Here is a 19771-nt window from a genome sequence, read left to right on the forward strand (position 1 = left end):
TGCTGAGAGTAAAATCCACAAAATCCTGATCATCACTGTCAGGGTTACCATGATCTGAGCCCTGGCAACTGCTCTGATCTCTCCCTGGTCTCTGTCTTACCTCTCTGCTCCAGAAAGCTTCCCTATTTCACAAACATGCCAGGCTCACTCTTGCCTCAGGGCTTTTGCACTTGCTGTTTCTTCTATCTGGAATGCTTTTTCTTTTCTTTTCTTTTCTTTTTTTTTCTTTTCTTTCTTTTCTTTTCTTTTCTTTTTTTTAAAATATTTTATTTGTTTATTCATGAGAGACACACACACACACACACACAGAGGCAGAGACACAGGCAGAGGGAGAAGCAGATTCCATGCAGGAAGCCTGATGTGGGACTCGATCCCGCATCTCCAAGATCATGCCCTGGGCTGAAGGCAGCGCTAAACCGCTGAGCCACCCAGGCTCCCCTGGAATGCTTTTTCTTCAGATATTTGTATGGCTTACTCACTCTTTTTGAGTTTCTACTTAAATGTCATCTTATAGAGATACTTTTCATCTTCATTCTTTGGAAGATACTAATTTCTTCCCTTCACACCATACTCTCTATTTTTCCAATACTGACTTATTAATTTTTCATCTGTTGTACCATATATTTACATTTTGTTTGTGTATTGTCTGCTTCCTCACATCTCCCACAATGCCCACTAGAATGTCAACTTTGTGAGGGTGGGAACTGTGTTTTGTTGTAATGTCATAGTAGTCTCAATTGCTTCATGGTAGATCACCCAAAACCCTGACTTAAAATGGTGAAAAAAATTGCTTGTACATCTATGAGTCACATGGATAGATCTACTCATCTGGGCAAGGTTTGGCTAGTCTTGCCTGGGTTTGCTCATCAATTTGTGATCAGCTGGTAGGTCAAAAGAGGACTGGCAGATCTAGAATATCCTCAATGTCTCATTCACATGTCTAGTGGTTGACTGGTTCTTGACTGGAACTAAGGCTATGAGTGGGTAACATGTGTCTAATTACCCTGAAGACTACACTGAACCTGTTTTGATAGTAAACAAGGAAGAAGAGAGAAAGACAGGCAGACAGACAACAGATAGACTGAGGAGTCGTGAAGACTTCTATATCATTTTCATTGCATTCCACCATTTAGTGCAAGTCATAAGGCCATCCCAGATTCAAGGGATAGGTAAATCTATTCCATCACTGAGAGGAGCTGCAAATCTCAGGACTGTGGCAACAGTGTCGGTACAGGGAGGGTGAGAATTGCTGCTACTTACACAAATTGTATTGCCACATAGAGTGTCTTACAGAATCCAAGGAAGACTTTAACAACCAGGCATAGGAAGGCTTAACATTCACCTGTGGAACTTATGGAGCTTCTCTATTATGGCATTAAAGTAATTCTGCTTCCAATTCCCAGACTTTGAATCTTACAGTTCAAATTCTAGATTCCCAGGAGAAATAACTGGCCTAGAGTGGGTCAGGAGTTCCTGGTGGCCTGCCCTTATTCCAATTCATATTGGCTAGAAGGAGGGATTAAACCCTGTAGGTCAAGTGGCAACTCCCAAAGAGGTGGAAATTATCAGGGAAGTTAATGGAGAATCCTCAAAAGAATCCATCACAACATCTGAATATAAGTTTTGAAATCCTAAAATTTTAAATTTATTGCCTTTAAAATATTCAGATATCCATGAAATGCATAGAAGAAATTTCTCTTCTGGGACTATGGTAAATTTAATATGAGTGTGTAAGAGATACTGAAAATATTTAAATAAATTGAATTATCAACTAGCCAAAGTTGGTTCTAGGCTAATATGGCGTTAAAAATTATAGTATTATTTTATATTTATCTTTCTTTCATTTGGATCTTTATATCTTTTTTATGCTTTGTTAAATAGGCTTTGTTGAATTTTCCTTCAGTATTGGACTTGGCATTCGGACTCTGAATTTATGAGACAAAGAAAAGAAGAAAACAATAATGAAAGATATTAAGTGTCTTAGTTTTATATTGCTGCTGTAACAAATTACCACAAATTTAGTATCTTAAAACATTTATTTTCTTACAGTTCTGGAGGTCAGAAGCCCAAGATGAGTTTCAGTGGACTAAAATCAGGGTATTGGCAGCATCATGTTCTTTCTTGAGGCTCTAAGGGACAATCCATTTCTTTGCCTTTTTCCAACTTCTGCGAACCATCTGCATTCCTTGGCTCATGGCCCCTCTCTCAAATCACTCCAACCTCTACTTCTATGGTCATCACATCGCCTTCTCTGACTCTGAGTTTCTTATTACATCATTCTTTTATTTATAAAGACCCTTGTGATTACACTGGACCCACCAAGATAATCCAAGATAATCTCCCTCTCTCAAGGTCTTTAAGTTAATTACATTTGCAAAGTCCCTTTGCCATGTGAGGTTACATATTCACATGTCCTGGGGATTTGAACCTGGATATCTTTAGGGGGTGATTATTCTTCCTACCACACTAAGTAAATATGAAATCTAGACCATCCATCCTTGGTCATGTAGTCTACATTTTTCCAAACATGGAAAAATGGTGGATGGATGCTACTCAGAAGGTCTTTATAGAACATTGGGATCTTCAACAAGTAGGGTTGTACCTATACATATTTAACTGATTGATTTGTATCCTCATACCCTCAGACAGAAGAATAAACTAGAATTTGTTAATTTGATATCATTATGCTATTGCAGAAATAGTAGCATTTCCAAGTATGTATTCATCATCCAGTAATTGTCGTTAAGCCACTCTGAACTGCTGTGTGGTTCATAATTTATCCTACAGCATTGGCAGGCAGAACTGCCACTGTTGTCAAGTCTTTAAGACACTCTTTCATTTTTGGCAGGGTGGTTTTGCTCTAGCTTTTTTTTTCATTCATCACTGAGAATCATAATTCTTCATAAAATCTTTAACCCTGCATCTGAATCCTCCCAAGAGACCAGCTCAATACAAGCTCCTGATCAATGCCTCTGAGCCTTTGTTTCTAGGTCATTATGGCACTCTGTGGGCCCTCAATAATCTTGCAGACAGTTTGTCTGGCTTGAGAATATTCATTGCAATTTAATTCACATTAAACAGGACTCCAGGTACTAATGTGGCACTTAAAGGAATCATGCTAAACTAGTTGACTTTTCACAGAATATCTGCCTTATATAGAGTCATGTGCTGCAGAGTATTTGGAGAAATTGTTTAGTTCTCCCCTGAGGACTTTGTTCTACCTTTTAAAATCCACCCAGTCCTTTAAAGGATACTTAGAGTTTCACTCTTGGAAACATTTCTGTCAAATTCCCATTCACCTAATAGGAGTACTTGATAAGGTTCAAGTACTAATGATTCTGGGCACCCAAATTCATGTGTGTGTGCGCACATGTGGTTTCCCCTTACCACTGAGCAATTTTCAGATACCAGCTGAGTGTCCTACAGTTCAACTCAATTCTGACCCTATCTACCTGGAGACCAGGCCAGATTCCACAGATTAAGGGCTCCATCCTACAAGACTGACCCCCTTCTCCTGTCTTTAGACACCAGTCCAAGTAATCACCTGTGCTTCTTATTGGCTACAGCTTGATTGAAGTTTTCCATAACACCCTCCTTGGGTTCAATTAATTACTAGAGCAGCTTACAGAACTCAGAGAAACATTTTACTCGTTAGATTACCAATTTATTATAAAACAAAATAACTCAGGAACTGCCAGAGGGAAGAGAAGCATAGGGCAAGTTATGAGGAAAGAGTGTGGAGTTCCATGCCCTCACCAGGTATACCACTCTCCCCAAATTTACTTGTGTTTATCAGTCCAGAGCTCTCTGAACCCCCATTCTTTTGAGTTTTTATGGGAGCTTCATTACATAGGCATGATGGATTAAATCATTGGCCATTGGTGGTTGAACTCAGTCTCCAGCCCCACTCCTCTCCCCGGGGTGTGGGAGGGGGTGTGGGACAGGGTGTGGGACTGAAAGTTCCAAAACTCTATTCACCACAGTTGGTTCCTCTAGTGACCTGGTCCATCCTTAGGTGATCTAGGAAGATCCCAAAAGTTACCTTATTAACATAACAAAAGTCACCTTCAATGCTCTTGTCACTTAGGAAATTCTAAGGGTTTCAGTAGCTCTATGCCAGAATCAGGATGAAGATCAAATATATATTTATAATTTATAAATCACAATATCACAAGTGTCCAAATGGATGCTTCATCATTTTATGGTTGTAGAGCCAGAGGGCAGATGGAGACAGGTGGATAGGTCCTGCGAGGATGCCAATGGCAAGGCCAGGACAGCAAGTCCAAATGAAGTTCAATCATCATGGGGGCTAGGCAAACCATGGGAGATAGGATGGCCTGCCAAAAACCAGAGGATTAAGGACACAGGAAACTAGAAGTGAGGAGAAGCTAGCAGGAACAGACAATGAGAGAAAATGAATAAACTCCAGAGACCTACAAGTGCAAATAAATACCTGTAGCATATTCTAATGTTCACTTTTAGTAAGCCTATGAAGTTAAGCTACATTCTTTTAAAGAAGTTCACATATGCACCACAGCATTGTTTATAGTAGCAAAAACAAATAAATGAAAAGGGCTGTGAAATAAATTATAATCTTAGTGATGGACTCTTCCTCTTGGTAAAAGAATGATTTGTATGTGCTGAAATAGAAGGTTCCTCCAAGATATACTATTATGTAGAAAAAGGCAAGGTACAGAACATGTACATGCAGATAAATGCCTTTTTATATATATATATGAAAGGTATACAAGAAAATGCTAGAGGAGGGAACTTCAGGGAGTGATTCCGGGGGTGGAGAAAGAGAATTTTATTTCTTAAGTCTTTCTGTACTATTTGAACTTTGTGATCATTTATCTATATTCCTTTTGTTGTTGTTTTTAAATATCAGCAATGCTGATCTAGGATAGGATTGTGGATCTCTTTTTTGTTTCCTTATTTGTACTTCTTTGCTATTTTTAACTAAGTATTATTTTTAGGAAGAAATTATATAAAGGAGCACAGTGAGACAGACATCTCCTGAACAGAATTCTTCTCTTCCTTTTCTCTACTTTTAAAGCATATTACCTCTCCTTTGGCACTAACTTCTTACTTTCCTTTTTTTCCCCACACAACTAAATGTAGTTTCACAACTTGAATCCAGGACTTTCTGACTTTAAAATCTTGAATATATTTCATATCACTTCTAAGTGAAATCCAGTGGAATATTCAATTTCAAGCCTAACTTGCTTTGCAAATTGCTCCCTGGTCTCACTCACCCAGGAAAATTCTTTTTTTATTTTATTTTAAAGATTTATTTATTTATTTATGATAGACATAGAGAGAGAGAGAGAGAGAGAGGCAGAGACACAGGAGGAGGGAGAAGCAGGCTCCATGCCGGGAGCCCGACGTGGGACTTGATCCCAGGACTCCAGGATCGCACCCTGGGCCAAAGGCAGGTGCTAAACCGCTGAGCCACCCAGGGATCCCCTCACCCCGGAAAATTCATTCATGGAAGAGAATATTGGTACTCAGAAAGTTATTTATTTTATGTTGTCTTTTCTTCAGAACTAGATTCTCATCTGTCCGTGAGCACCTTCTTTTCTTTAGAAGGTGAATAGCTCCTTACTCATCTGTAAATTTGCAGAATAAACACTCAATTTATGCCAAAAAATTGAAATGAGTTGCATGCACATGTGAACAGTAAGTGTCCTAAGGTGTCAGTTATATGATTACATGTGGTTTTCATCTCTGAAGGGTTGCCTGGATCACTGGTGAGAAGGACAAGATCAATGAGCATTGTCTACTGTGGGATGCTCTGTTTTACACATGTTGTCTTCGTGGAACTTAGCCCTCTTTTTCACTCTCTAACTGTCCTGGTTCAGACAATAAATTAAATGATCACCCTAACTGTGGGCGCAGGAAAGGGAAGTAACAATATATATGCAATGTATTTATCCATTTTGTTTTACAAGTAACAAAATATATGCGATGTATTTATCTATTTTCTTTTTACTTCTATAAATATAAGAATTCAAGGGACAGGGTCAACTTCTAGGGAGAAGAGTCTATATGCTAGACATGAGCCATCTGGACTCCAGCAATGCAGCAGAGATGAGAGCAAAGTCTAGCAATAGCAGATGGAGAAGAGTAGAAATCTATCATATCCATTTCAGATACAATGGATCTTAAGCAAAATGCTATTAAGATAAATGACCTTCCCTGAAGATGAGATTAGTAGTCACTCCAGAATTGGCCAAGTTCTCAGCCTACAGACTCCAATCTTTGGGATTCCAGCTGAGAAGCTCTGGGAAGAAAAGTTGCAGAAATGGAGCATTTATTCTCTAGGGTTTGGGTAGCTGGAGAGATTCAGAACATAGAAGTTTCTAGAACATCAGCAGAAATCCTATGATTCAGTCATTAAGACTGAGCAAGAGTTCACTGATCATTTGCATTCAGATATTGCACAGAGAGAACCAACAAGTAATGATTCTGTTTACTCTTCCGTAAATCATGGGTGATGAGGTCAGTGATTGTTTGTGAGGCTAGTTAGCACTGAATGTGCAAACTCTCCATTGAGCTTCCCTTAGAGTTGATATGCAGAATAGTAAGTGATGAAGAGCTTTGGATCTGTGGGAGAGACAGACATGGGTTTGAGTCTCAAATCTTCCCCTTATTAGCTTGAGGTACTGGACAAGTAATCTCAAAGTCTCAGCATCCTCATCTATGAAATGGGGAAAGTAGGAATGGTGACCACAGAGAGCTACTGTGGAGATTCAGTAAGATAACAGAGAGCCTTGCACACAGCAAGTGCTGAATAGATGCCAATTATGTCACTTATATTAAAGACAATAGTTTCCTTCTGTACTCAGACTGCCCACTGTAGTGGCTTATCTCACAGGACTTTCCCAGACCTGCTGTGCCCCTCTACTGCATGTGATGTTGAAGTCCTTGAACTTGGCAGCTTCCTTTGTGATCTGAGGTTCTGGTCAGTAGAGAACAGCTCAGCCCTGCCAGACAGCTGGGAAGTGTCCTGGGTATGCATATTAAGCTGGGAACTGGCCTCAGGGAGAATTGTTTTGGAGATAAAGAGGTTGCTATTTTGGCTTTCTCACAGCAACGATTCACTGATGGCACAGAAAGAGCAGTTTTTTTGTCCACTCCCATTGCAGATACATTCCAGCTGTTTTTGGCTGAACTGCCCTTGTTCCCCATCCTTAGATAGTCCAAATATTTCTCTTAGGTATATCCTTTCTTCTTTAAAAGGAGAGGAAAAAATAAGAAAGGGAATAGGGTGTTTTTGTGCTAGTAAAGAGGACAGGAGATGTATCTCACCATTTGTTCACATTAGTTTTTTCCTCCTTTTCTCTCCCTACCCTCAAAGCTCTGGAAGACATACATGGCAAAAGCACCCATCAGCCATTTTTCCTTGTGACAGCTCATAAAATGCTGCCTAATAGTTCCTTTGTAAGTATGAGAAGATACTGACACAGTGTCAAAAACTAAAAAAAAACTAAAAAAAAAAAAAAAAGATTATTCCTCTGGATGAGCCTACAATGGGTCCCACTGGACAAGAGCTTTTGTTGGAAGAACTATAGATACTGATGATTCCACAGGTGAGTGGTACTGAGTTAGCAGGTAGGGGTAATGTAAGGCAGTTTATTTAGTGGCTGCAGCCTTTAGAACTTAATCTTCTCCATTATCCAGTAAGCTAGAGAGTTCATATTAGGAATATTTTTTCTTTAGCTTTGAGAAGCCAGAGAATGGTCCAGAAAAATGTGATCTCAATGTGCCCTCATATTCATTCCCCCATCTCCTTCTCTGCTTTCCATGGCAGAGAGGCTCAGCCCTGCCTGCAGGCTAATTCCCAGACTCTCCTGTTCAGTTGGCATCTGGCTTTTGGGCATTGCAAGACACTGGCAAGAGGTTGCAGGTGGGGTTGGGGAGTGGAGGTACAGGAGGAAGGGTGCACACAGGGCAGCTCTCTGCATTGAATGGCTTCTCCAGCTGTAGCTGCATCTCCCCTTTGGCTCAGCTCCCACTGGACAGGTCTGCTGTGGTGCCAGCTCCTGGCTCTGGGCTCTGGAAACTCCAATACTTCCTTTGTCTCTCTACTTTTGTTAATCTCTGCTTGGCTTCACTATCTCTTGTTTGGCTTCCAACTCTTCTATCACCCTTGTAACTACTTCCAAGTATGGATTTTCCTTAAAAAAAAAAAATAGAATGGTTTCCTTGTTGGACCCTGACTATTACAAGAAGATGGTTGGGAAGACATTAAGTATTTTCAAATACTTTGCAAACAATAAATGCAGTGAACATTTGCTACTAGAGTACCTTGAAAACAAGTTGACTTGCTTAAGGCAAACATTTCAAAGTCACTCATAATTAGACTTTTGCCATTTCAACTGTGTACAATAGTTTTGAAAGTCAAGGAAAAGGTGTTGGATGTGCGGTGGAAAAAGATGAAGAGGTTACCAGTATTCCCTTTTATCCCATCTTGCAGAGCTCGTGGGCACCGCCTGCTTCATTTTTCCTTTCTCTTGCTCTGTGCAGAAAAAGAGCAGGGGCATGGGCAGATGTGGGCAAAGGGTTCTGGAACTGCTTGGGTTCTTTTGTTCCTTTGCCTCAAGGCCTGAGTGAGTGAGACAGATTTACTTGTGCCAGGAAAACTGTATGTTGTGGTAACCAACTCCCTCTTTTTCCTTGGCTCCATTAGGCCCTCAGTCTATTGGAGTCTGAGGTTTGAGTAAAAATGCAAAAACATACTTTCTATTATGATCTGCAGCTTTTCAGAGGAGAACCCTCATAAATGTTCAATACTGCTTTTATATGTGGGATGCATAAAGTGCAGTAAATATACACACAGTCATTTGTGTTTTGCTGCTCTGAAAAGCATGCTTTAAAAACTAGAATTTCAAAGTAGCCTACTTGAGGACATTTAATTCCACCTGGGACGTGGGTGGCGTGAGATCTAGCAGCAGCTCAGGCACTGTGTTGACTTTGTGTACCTTTAGCCACAAGGCAGGAATTCACAGCAAACCAGCTTCTTAGTATAGTTCCAATAAAATCAGAAGCATCCAGGCCAGTTGTAAAACAAGGCCTTCATTTATAGAAGAAAAGTGTTATATAGAGTGATATTCAACTCCTGAAGAAGCCATCTTGATTGATTTGATAGCAACAGCCTGTTGGAGTTTTCTGGGTACTTTACATGTCCCTAGACCTTTTAAATGAGCAAAACTGACATGAGTTGTGTTACTTACCTTCATTTGTTAACAAAAATGAGCTTATCCCCCACTTATAAAAAAAAAAAAGGTAAAAAGATGTATTTTAAAGAATCCTTTATGGACTTAAAAAAATTAGTTCTCATACTATACACAACACCATACAATTTGAACAAGGGCTTTTGTAGTTACACTGCTTAGAATTCTTCAGCTGGTGGGATGCTTGTGTGACAGGATGATTTGTTAAGACATTATTTTTCTTATTTTCTCCTTTTCTCTAGTTACAAACAGAAAGGCAGTTTTCTGTGTTCTCTTGACCACATCTTGACAGGATGTTCCTGTCTCTGGCCAGCAGCCTTACCTCATTAAGAAGATTATGTTGAGGGTGTACATGGGGAAGAGCTAGATAAGTGTACACTCCTTCTAACTGGCATATCTACTGCTGGGTACCCCTTCTTTAAGGTAAAGCAGGGGAGAGACTGGCAAATCCCATGACATAGTTTCTGAAACTGAAATGCACACTAGCAGCTTACTGAATGAAGAAAGTAAGGTCAAGAGAAGCAAAGTAGCTTCCTTAAGCTTACACAGATAATAGGTGATACAGTCAGGACTTGAAATCTTATAATAAATACAAAATAAATGTGAAATAGTAAGTGTTAGCTGTGATTGTTAGTATTAATATTACTTATATATGTTAACCCCGTGACCCTGGCTTCCAGCCCTAAAACTCGATTTTCTTCACGCATTCTGTGAACATGTTAACACTCCTTGGGATGTGGAGAGCTGATACTTGCAGATCAGAAAATCATGCACATTTAAGCATATTTGTTGCTTAAAGTACTCCCCCAGTCCTATTCCATTTTCTTTTCCTTATTTCCCATAATCAGATAATACAGGCTTCCATGACATTTTTCTAAGCTACCATTTAAGCCTACCACTTTCTTGCTGACCGTCCCACTTCTTTACCTACGCCCACCCCAATTCTCCACTCCGTGCCCTGTCCCCCAACACTTAGTTCTTGGTAGGTTGATTGGAGGTACAAAAATCTCCTAGGGGCACCTGAGTGGCTCAGTGGTTAAGCATCTGCCTTTGGCTCAGGGCGTGATCCTGGGGTCCTGGAATCGAGTCCTGTATCAGGCTCCCTACAGACAGCCTGTTTCTCCTTCTGCCTGTGTCTCTGCCTCTCTCTGTGTGTCTCTCATGAATAAATAAATAAAATCTTAAGAAGAAGAAGAAGAAGAAGAAGAAGAAGAAGAAGAAGAAGAAGAAGAAGAAGAAGAAGAAAGAGTCTCCTATAATATTGCTTCTGTCATCAACAATCCTGAATTTTTATTGCCATTTGGGAGTTTGTTCATAACAATTGAGAATAATCCACATTCCATAAAATCTATTCTTTTAAAGTATATAAATCAGAGGTTTTTGGTATATTTATTGTTGGGTAACCATACAAATTAAAAACCACTAATTTTAGAATATTTTCCTCACACCGAAAGAAAGCCTATACAATCCCACATTTTATTAAATATTATGGAAAATATTTGAGAACTGATTATTGCAATTACATGTGAATATCAGGTAATCTACAGAACAAATACTTTTTAAAACCAGTAGAGTTGGTTGTTTACTTAGTAAAACAACCCAGAATAGAAAGCTCAGGTGCATATCCTATGTCCCAGCAATTCTATCTCTATTTGTGAAATAGAAATGCAAGACTATGTGAACTAGAAGATATGTATGGAAAAGTTCATAGCAGCATTATTTATAATAGCCTTGAACTGAAAACAACCAAATGCCCATCAACAATAGAATGGATAATTAAATTATGGTACATTCATAGAATTGAATGTCACATAGCAATAAAAATTAAAATAAAAACCTATAACCATATGCAATACCACATAAAAATTTAAAATTTCACAAAAATAATATTATACCAAAGAATAAAAAATGGCTGCAGTATTATCCCTTTATATGAAGTCCTGAAACAGTAAAAAAGAAACTATAGTGGGATGCCTGGGTGGCTCAGAGGTTAAAGAGTCTGCCTTGAGCTCAGGGTGTGGTCCTGGAGTCCCGGGATCGAGTCCCACATCGGGCTCCCTGCATGGACCCAGCTTCTCCCTCTGCCTGCATCTCTGCCTCTCTCTCTCTCTCTCTCTCTCTGTGTGTGTCTCACGAATAAATAAATAAAATCTAAAAAAAGAGAAACTATATGTATTAACCTATATATGATATTTCCTAGGGTACAAGTATAAAGAGAAACAAGTGAGTGATTACTATATATGTCAGTACAGTGGTTACCTCTGGGGTGGAATGAGGTGGTTGTGTGTAGTATGGTGTGCTAGTACGGTTCTGTTCTTTATCTGGGTAATGGCTATATAGCTATGTACATTTGCTATTTTATTAAGCTGTATGTTAACATTTATGTATTTTTTAGTATGTGTATTTTGAATATTTCTAAGGCAAATAATAATAATAATAAAGGCAGCATGGGGATTCTAGCTGGTTGGCCCATACACCTGACAAATGGACTGACCCTTAACCTGATGATAATGAACTAGATGACAGGTAGAATGAAGAGAAGGTATTGAAGAGCCTCATGGGGCTATCTTCACAAGGCCAAAGCCACCAAGAAAGGGGTAAATTGTATTCCAGGCCAGTGGTTTTCAAGTTATGTTCTGACATCTAAAGAGCTCTGTGGAGATGCCCAAGAACCACCTTAGTCCACAAAGGAATGGATGAGGCTTCCAGATTTCCATCCTTGTTTCAAAAGTGTCTCTACATATATGTTTTATAGTCTTTGGTATATAATTTCAATTGAAGAGAAAGTTCTTTTCTTGAACCACCTACCCTGTTACAGAGTCTATTAACATTTTTAATGTGCATACTCTTTTGAGGAATTCTATTTTGAGGAATCTATTATACAGAAATATCGTAAAATGTACAAAGATACATGTATGAAGGTGTTCTCCATGATATTTTGGTAATAGCAAATTAATAAAAAAAATAAAGTGTTAATTAATTAAATGTGTTATTGTATGTCCACATATGGAGGACTATTAAACCATTTCAGTTGAATGTAGCACAGTCAAGTGAGTGCTTCTTCACCCTCTAATAGCCAGTGACTTCACTTTATAATGAATATTTTGTAGTGTCCCCTTTACTATTTTTTTATTTTTTTAAAAGGTTTTATTTATTTATTAGAGAGGGACTGAGGGGGGTACAAAGGAAAGGGAGAAGCAGACTCCGCACTGAGCAGGGAGCCCAACTTGGGGCTTGATTCCAGGGATCATGACCTGAGCCAAAGGCAGATACTTAACTGACAGTCATCTAGGCACCCCCCTCTTTACTATTGTAAAACAAAATTCATAGGCAATATAACCTTAATTAGTTTTTTAGAAACCAATATAACATTTAACTAAAATATGGTTAAAATGAAAAAAAGCAATTATTGTGTATTATTATTTGTGATGATTGATTCTATGTGTCCACTTGACTGGGGCACAGAGTGGCCAGATATTTATTTGATCAGTCACTATTTTGTGTATGTCTGTGAGGATGTTTTTGGATGAAATTAACATTTAAATCAGTAGACCTAGTACAGTAGATTGCCCTTTCTAATGGTGGGTGAGCTTCATTCTATCAGTTGAAGGCCTGAATAGAACAAATAGACTGATCCTCACCTAAGTAAGGAGCAATTCCTCCTGCCTGACTGCCTTCAAACTGTGGCATGTTTTCTTTTCTCCACCTTTGGATTTGAATTGAAACCTTAGCTTTTCCTGGTTTCCAAGCCTGCTGCCCTTCAGACAGGAACTATTCCATTGGCTTTTTTGAGTCTCCAACTTGCAGATCTTGGAACTTGTCAGCCTCTATGATCACATGAGTCAATTCCTTATTATAAACTTCATATTAATCAGGAGAATCCTGATGAATACAATATCTATTTAATTATGTAAATGTTCAGGCACAACGAAATTAAAAGATAAAATAGCAATGTCTGAAACTTTGAGACAGAAGCTACCAATGCAGACATCTTGTGTAGACATGATTCTAAACAGAAGAAAATGCAGAATTCTCTCACTTTAGAGTGATCATATTTTTTGAAAATACAGAAAATGTATGCATATTAAAACTATAGGTTGTGTATACTTGTATAACAACATAATGTCCTTGCCTCAAATAATTATAAGTGGGTTTTTCACCTACATAAATGTCTGGTGAGATATTCAAAAGTCATGCGGAAGGTTAAACAATTTCTAATTGTGTAGGACTGGCATGAATGTTGCCCTCTCAATGCACCTAGCATCCTCCAATTATTGGAAACCCAAACAACCTTCATGTGTTTATTTCTATATGGCCATACAGCCTCTGCTGAGAGCCACTGATTCTTTTTTTTAATATTTAATTTTAAAAAAAATTATATTTAAATTCAATTAATTATTATATAATATATTATTGGTTTCAGAAGTAGAGGTCAGTGATTCACCAGCCTTATATAACACCCAGTGCTCATTACATCACATACCCTCTTTAATATCCATCATCCGATTACTCCATCTCCTTGCACCCCTCCCTTCCAGTGACCCTCAGTTTGTTTCCTATGATTAAGAGTCTCTTATGGTTTGTCTTCTTCTCTGATTTTGTCTTGTTTTATTTTTTTTCTCTTCCCCTGGAACCACTGATTCTTATGGAAACTTTCCAAGACAAGAATTGCTGTGTGTACGTATATATGTGTGTGTATAAATAATTACGTACTATATTCGTTTCCTAGGGCTGCCACAACAAATTACCACAAACTTGGTGGCTTAAAACAACAGAAATTTATTCTCTCACTATTCTGGAGGTCAGAAGTCCAAAATCAAGTGTCAGCAGTGTTGTTTCCTTCTGGAGGCTCTGAGGGAGAATCAGCATCATGACTCTCTTCAGGTTCTGGTGCTTGCAAGTAATCAATCCTTGATGTTCCTTGGCTTATAGAGGCACCATTCCAATTACTGCCCTCATCTTCACATATCTTTTTTTGCATGTATCTGTATCTTCTTTTCTGTCTCTTACAAGGGTAATTACAGTTGAATTTAGGGCTCATTCTAATCCTAGATGATCTCATCTCAATATCCTTTCCTTGGTCACATCTGCAAAGTCCCTATTCCCAAGTAAGATCATACTCTGAGGTTGCACGTGGATGTGAGTTTTCTGGGGGCACTATTCCACCTGCTACATATACTTATACACGTAAGTATATATGTCATAAGAGGTCAGAAAGACTACACAGCAAACTGTTACGTGATACTAATGTGGAAAGTTTGTGACTAGGCAAGGGGAAATGAAGGCAACTTACACTTTTTATTCTCACTTCTGAAATTAATTTAAAATTTTAAAAAATTAACAAGCTAATATTAGCTTTTTAGTAGTTTGTTTTGGTATAATAACTGTAACCATTTAGGAAATCTCTCTGCAATAATCAAAGGACAAGCAAGTTGTAAGCAGATACACTGGTCTTTTTTCATAGCTAATGCCTTCTCAGGGAAATATGTAATTAGAATTAAGCTTGGGCACAGAGCTATTGTTTTGTATTTTTATGCTTTGTGTGTTTGAGGGAAAGAATCTCCAACTCACTGGGGAGAACACATGGTCCCAACCATAGGGAAGAAAATAAAACTCTGACTTTTAAAGGGACAGCCATGATTGAAGCAAGAGGCAGCTGGCATTGTCAACTGAAGGGCAACCAGTTTATCAGCAGTGTGACCATAGCTGCCATTGCTGGGGCATCCTAGCAGAGAACACGTGTGAAAATGATCACTTTTCTTAAGAATTTGTAAGTAAGAAAATAAATTCCCCATACCAATAAACTAGTACAAATGCAGGAGAGGCTGGTTCAAAATTGGGATAATCAGGTGGCATCATTTGGAATAGAGAAGATTTTAAATTGGCAAAGGGACAAACATGCAATGCTGAGACCACTATTCTCTTTCAGTTTCAGAACTACTAGATTTTCATCCACGGTTCATTTCGTGCTTATCTGTATTTTGCAGCACATACCTCCCCCTATCAAAAGTGACTTCAAAACCAACACATGCAACGGTCGTTTTGCAAAGCTACAGGTACAAGGTGATGCTGAAAGGCAAATATGTATTCTGGGGATCTTGATTTGCTTTCAGTTTTCCATGCTTTGGTGCATGAACAATGTTGGGTTATTTTAAAATCATTTCCAAGGAGTCTTCTAAAAATATTTAAGCTGTAGAGTTCAAAGTGCATATACCATTTTAATTCTGCTAAAATAAACCATAGCCATGTGAACTTGAAAAGATCTAGGCTTTTATTTTGATGTTGATTATTTATTAAGAAGTCAAATAGTCATCTATTTAATCAAAGGGCATTTGCTTCAAATTGCTTCCATCCATTGTCCTTACCATGAAAGACTGATTGTGCTTTGAACTAGGCTCCATTTTTATGGGAGAGATAAAGAAAAATTCTTATAAAAGAACATACACATCAAAGAATCAGCTCCCTAAAACATTTTCCTTTTATACATGTTGGCTACATGCCTACATCTGTTCATAAATTGATATGTAGTCTTTTTTATGTACATTTGCCATTACTGAATGTTACCTCCTTCAAAGATGAAAATACCAATAGATTGGAAAATGAACTTGAGATGAGGATAGCATAGAAAAGTCTGTGGCTTATGGCTGTTTGTTTTCTTGTATCTTTTCATGAGGTCTATCATAACCTTCCATTTAATCTAAGATTGAGTTTTTAATAATTTATTAGCAAATAAAAACATAGTGAGAATGGCCAAACCAAGATATGAGAACATACCAGAAATCTGGGATTGACTACAATACTTAATAAAAACACCCTATTAACCCTTTTTTGGTTATACCCAATTAGACTCCAGATCATCATCTTAGGTAGTAGTTGAGATAAAAGACAAACATCTGTCCACAAACTATATGCAGGAATAAAAAACACAGGAATACTGATGATTTTTCCCTCTTTGGATAACCCAGGAGAAGGAGAATTTTGAAAATTGAGACTGAAATAAGAAATAGATGGGGAAAAGTTCTCAGGAAGAGACAAATGGAGGAGAGGGAGGATGGGAAAGCCCAGTAAGAGATTCCTTGTAGCAGAGAAAGATCAGCGGACTTTAGGAATGATAGCATCTAAAATTAAAATATAAGTGTTTCATGTCTCTCTCTTGGAATCTTCCTCATCATCACCAAATCTTTCATCTGTTAGATACCTATCATAGCACTGCGATAGTACATACCACTTTGGGGAATGAAGTGAGATCTTCAAATTTGGGGCATAAGTGCCAAGAGTGCATTTAGGTTTTCAGAAGCAGTGAGATCATTAGAGGGGACAGATCCCTTAAGCAGGCATAGGAATTTAAAATAAAGGGAGACATTTGTGCAAATGCTCTAGTCTGGGGATCCTCAGAGACACTGTCAGAGAACACATGTAGAGTTTGGAAGTATACTTCATCACAGTAGGCCTGTTGAGGATCACAGTTGACTGACACTTTCCAGCTGCCTCACCTAGAGCCACATGGCACTCATACCCAAGTCAGGCGTCTTAGTCCATGACTCCCAGCCAATGACTCAGCCAATGATGGAGCATGATGTGGGTACTCAAGCCGGGCCATGCCTTCCTGTCTTGGGACTCCTCTCGAGGCAGTCTTCTCTGGGGCCCTCCATCAGCCCTGCTGAGACTTTCTCTGCAATCCACAGAGGTGAGCCTCTTCCCACCCAATCCTTCCTTACCTCTCTCCTTCTGCAGGAGATAGAACTGCATTGCAGTCTGATGGTTCTCCCTCCCTACTCCTGCTCCCTTCCTTTCATCCTTGCCCCAGGAAATTTCTTGCGTGGCTTACCCTCAGTGCCGGTTTTGTGAAGGACCTAAACTGACACAGGCCATACCAAGAGTTGGGTCTGAGAAAACCAACAGTAAGATGGGTTTGGGACTGACTGGCTCACTTGCTTGCAGGCTGGCATAAAGGAGCCTATCTTGATTAGAATGTGGAGGACATGGTATAGTCTGTGGCACAAGGCAAGATCCCAAATGCTGAAGATTTTTAGAAAATGTCCCACTAGAGAGAAATACAGTGATTCTGGTATGTGAAATACATCAGGGAGTAATGCCTACAAGGAGTAGAATTGCCTTATTTTTAATAAGCTATGTTGATGTCCTTTGATGGGATAATGAGAAATTGAGGGCAGTTAACAAACCATTAAAGGCTAAGTGTGCGAGCCAGAGGGCCTCTGACAGCTTAAGAAGAGATCTTTATCTTCTAAAAAGGAAGAGTAAAAACAGCTGAGCAATAGAAAGAAGCTATGACAGAGTCACAGAACTCTGGTGATGTTTAAATGTTCAGACTCTAGGCAGGTCTCTCATGCTGAGGTCAAGGCCTTGGCTGGCAAAGCCTGGGACCCTGAAAACTCAGGGCTTGAAGCTGGTCTCCTTTCTCTGGTAGGAGCTCTCACTCCTCCTGCCTGAAGTTGATTTTACAGAGATCTTCCCCCTGCAAGGTAACAGGCGCCCCCTCAGGAGTTGCTCCCGCCTCTTGTCCTGGCTTCCAGAGTGATGATCAGGGTTAAATCTTTGCATCACCTGGCAGGGATGAGTTTGGCCTGATAAGGGAAGGAGGAAACTATACTCTTTTAAAAAGAGTTATAAGAATTAGCTAGCATATACTGTTAAGAATGAGGGGATTATGAGGCACCTGACTGGCTCATTGGGTGGAGCCTGAGACTCTTGATTTCGGGGTTGTAGGTTTGAGCCCCACACTGGGTATAGAGATTACTTTAAAAAAAATAAAGCCTTTAAAAGAAAATAATGAGGGAATTACCCCTGGAATTAGATTTAGAGGGTCCTTGATCAAAAGGGTTGGAACAAAAGAACAGTTATATGAGAATTCATTGACTTTGGGGCTCTGGTGAGGCCCTAGGGATCAGGTAAACGTGCTCTTAGAAGACTAGAGATGCCCAGAGATGGCTAATGCCAGGGGAGGTGGAGAGGCCTGAGTTATTCATGCAAGCAGAAGAGGAGAGCCAACCAGAAGGAAGAGGCAGCTGGGAGTGGGCATGCAGGCGTGGATGTATCATGGAAGGCCAAATGGTCTGTTTGAGCAGCAGCATCTTCACGTCTGTTCGTCACACTGAGACCACACTTCCCCTGGGCTACTCCTAGGCAGTCACTGAGAGTGGCTACCACAGCCCAGGACTGGGCTCCTCTATAGCTGAGACTCTGTCGGTCTGCATTGCAGACCAGGGGCTCTCTAGCCAATCCTTCCTTTCCCGTTCTCATTTCATAGGTCTCAGACCTGACCGGGGCCCAAAGGCCCTTCCTATCTATTTCTGCTCCCTTTCCCCTTAATAAGCATTTCCACTGGTGAATCTCTTGCCTGTCTTATTTCCTCTTGGTCTGCTTCTTAGAGGATGTGACCTGGCGAAGCACATAACTCAGTAACATGTGGCAAGTTTTATTGGTTCCTTTACTTCCTGAGTCTGCGTCACACTTCCTATTTCCTTGTGTCTGGCAGTTTTTGTTGAAATCTGGACATTTCAGATAATACATTTCAAGCAACCCTGGATTCTGACTTTTCTGCCCACCGAAGATTGTTGTTGTTCCTTTGTTTCTCTCACTGTCAAGTGATTTACCTGGCAAGATCTGTGAAACTTGTCTCCTCTGTGGTTTGTCACTGCTGATGTCTCTGCTTCATGATTTTTAGTTTTTTTTTTTAATAGTCTTGTTTTTATTTTTACCCTTCTTTGAAGTCACCCCTGTGTCTACATTGCTTTGTTTAGACAGAGGTTGGATAGAGGTAGTCCTCAACCACGTCAAGCCAGCAAGGCTTCTGTTCTCTGCTGGGTAAATATGTACAAGGGTAAAGCAGGCGATATTCAAAGTTCATGCCATTTTCAAGTATGCCCAGGCTTCTACTCTCTGCTGGGCCCTTTTGTGTCTCCTATGCACACGTGCTCAGCTTCACGGTCAGCGAGGCATCACAACTCCTTTGGGTTTTCTCCAGTATAAGTGGCACATACACACAGCCGAGCAAGAACTATGCCTTCTCAACAATGACTACATACTCAGGCTAGCAGAGCTATGAGCCTTTCCTATTCAACTACTGTTGTGATTGTCACTTTTACCAATAACCACTGGCCTTCCCCCCCACCTCCAGCCACACTGAGCAAACCCCTTCTGGGAGTCTGGGAGAAGCTGGGAGAAGCTGCTGGTCCTTGTGACCTGCCCTACCCTGGAAAATTTCCTTGTCAACTGAGCCAGAGTTGGGAGGGAGGTGGCCCAAGTCCAGTGCACAGATTCCCATGTTCCTACTTGGGAAGTTAAGCAGCTTTTCATATATAAATGCTTCTCAGATTATTGAATGCTTTTATTAATTTTCAGACGTGAAAGATGATTTTTTTCTTTGCCCATCTTTCTAGCTTTATAGTTGCTTTTCAGGTAGAGTATTTGCCAATCTCCTCACTTGGCTATAACTGGAAATTCCATCTCTACAACAGCTTCTTTTTTTCAAAAGTGTTTATTTAAATTCCAGCTAGTTAACATACAGTGTAATA

The 19771-nt window shown here is 39.6% G+C and overlaps 1 long non-coding RNA gene across 15 annotated transcripts in view; it reads left to right on the plus strand.

The window, feature by feature from the left end:
- LOC112657682 (uncharacterized) overlaps nucleotides 1-19771 on the plus strand; it is a 176008-nt gene that overhangs the window by 25627 nt on the left and 130610 nt on the right. For 7 of the 15 annotated variants that reach the window (XR_007412687.1, XR_004817845.2, XR_007412685.1 and 4 more), the window contains exon 3: nucleotides 7361-7443. The exons of 5 other annotated variants lie outside the window; for them this stretch is intronic. This is a non-coding gene — a long non-coding RNA (uncharacterized LOC112657682). Of the gene's footprint in view, nucleotides 1-7360; nucleotides 7593-14715; nucleotides 15293-19771 lie in introns of those variants that run through there. 3 more of the 15 variants (XR_007412692.1, XR_007412693.1, XR_007412696.1) reach the window with 2 other exon arrangements.

This window comes from Canis lupus, chromosome 8 (genome assembly GCF_003254725.2).
Source record: "Canis lupus dingo isolate Sandy chromosome 8, ASM325472v2, whole genome shotgun sequence".
NCBI lineage: Eukaryota > Metazoa > Chordata > Mammalia > Carnivora > Canidae > Canis > Canis lupus.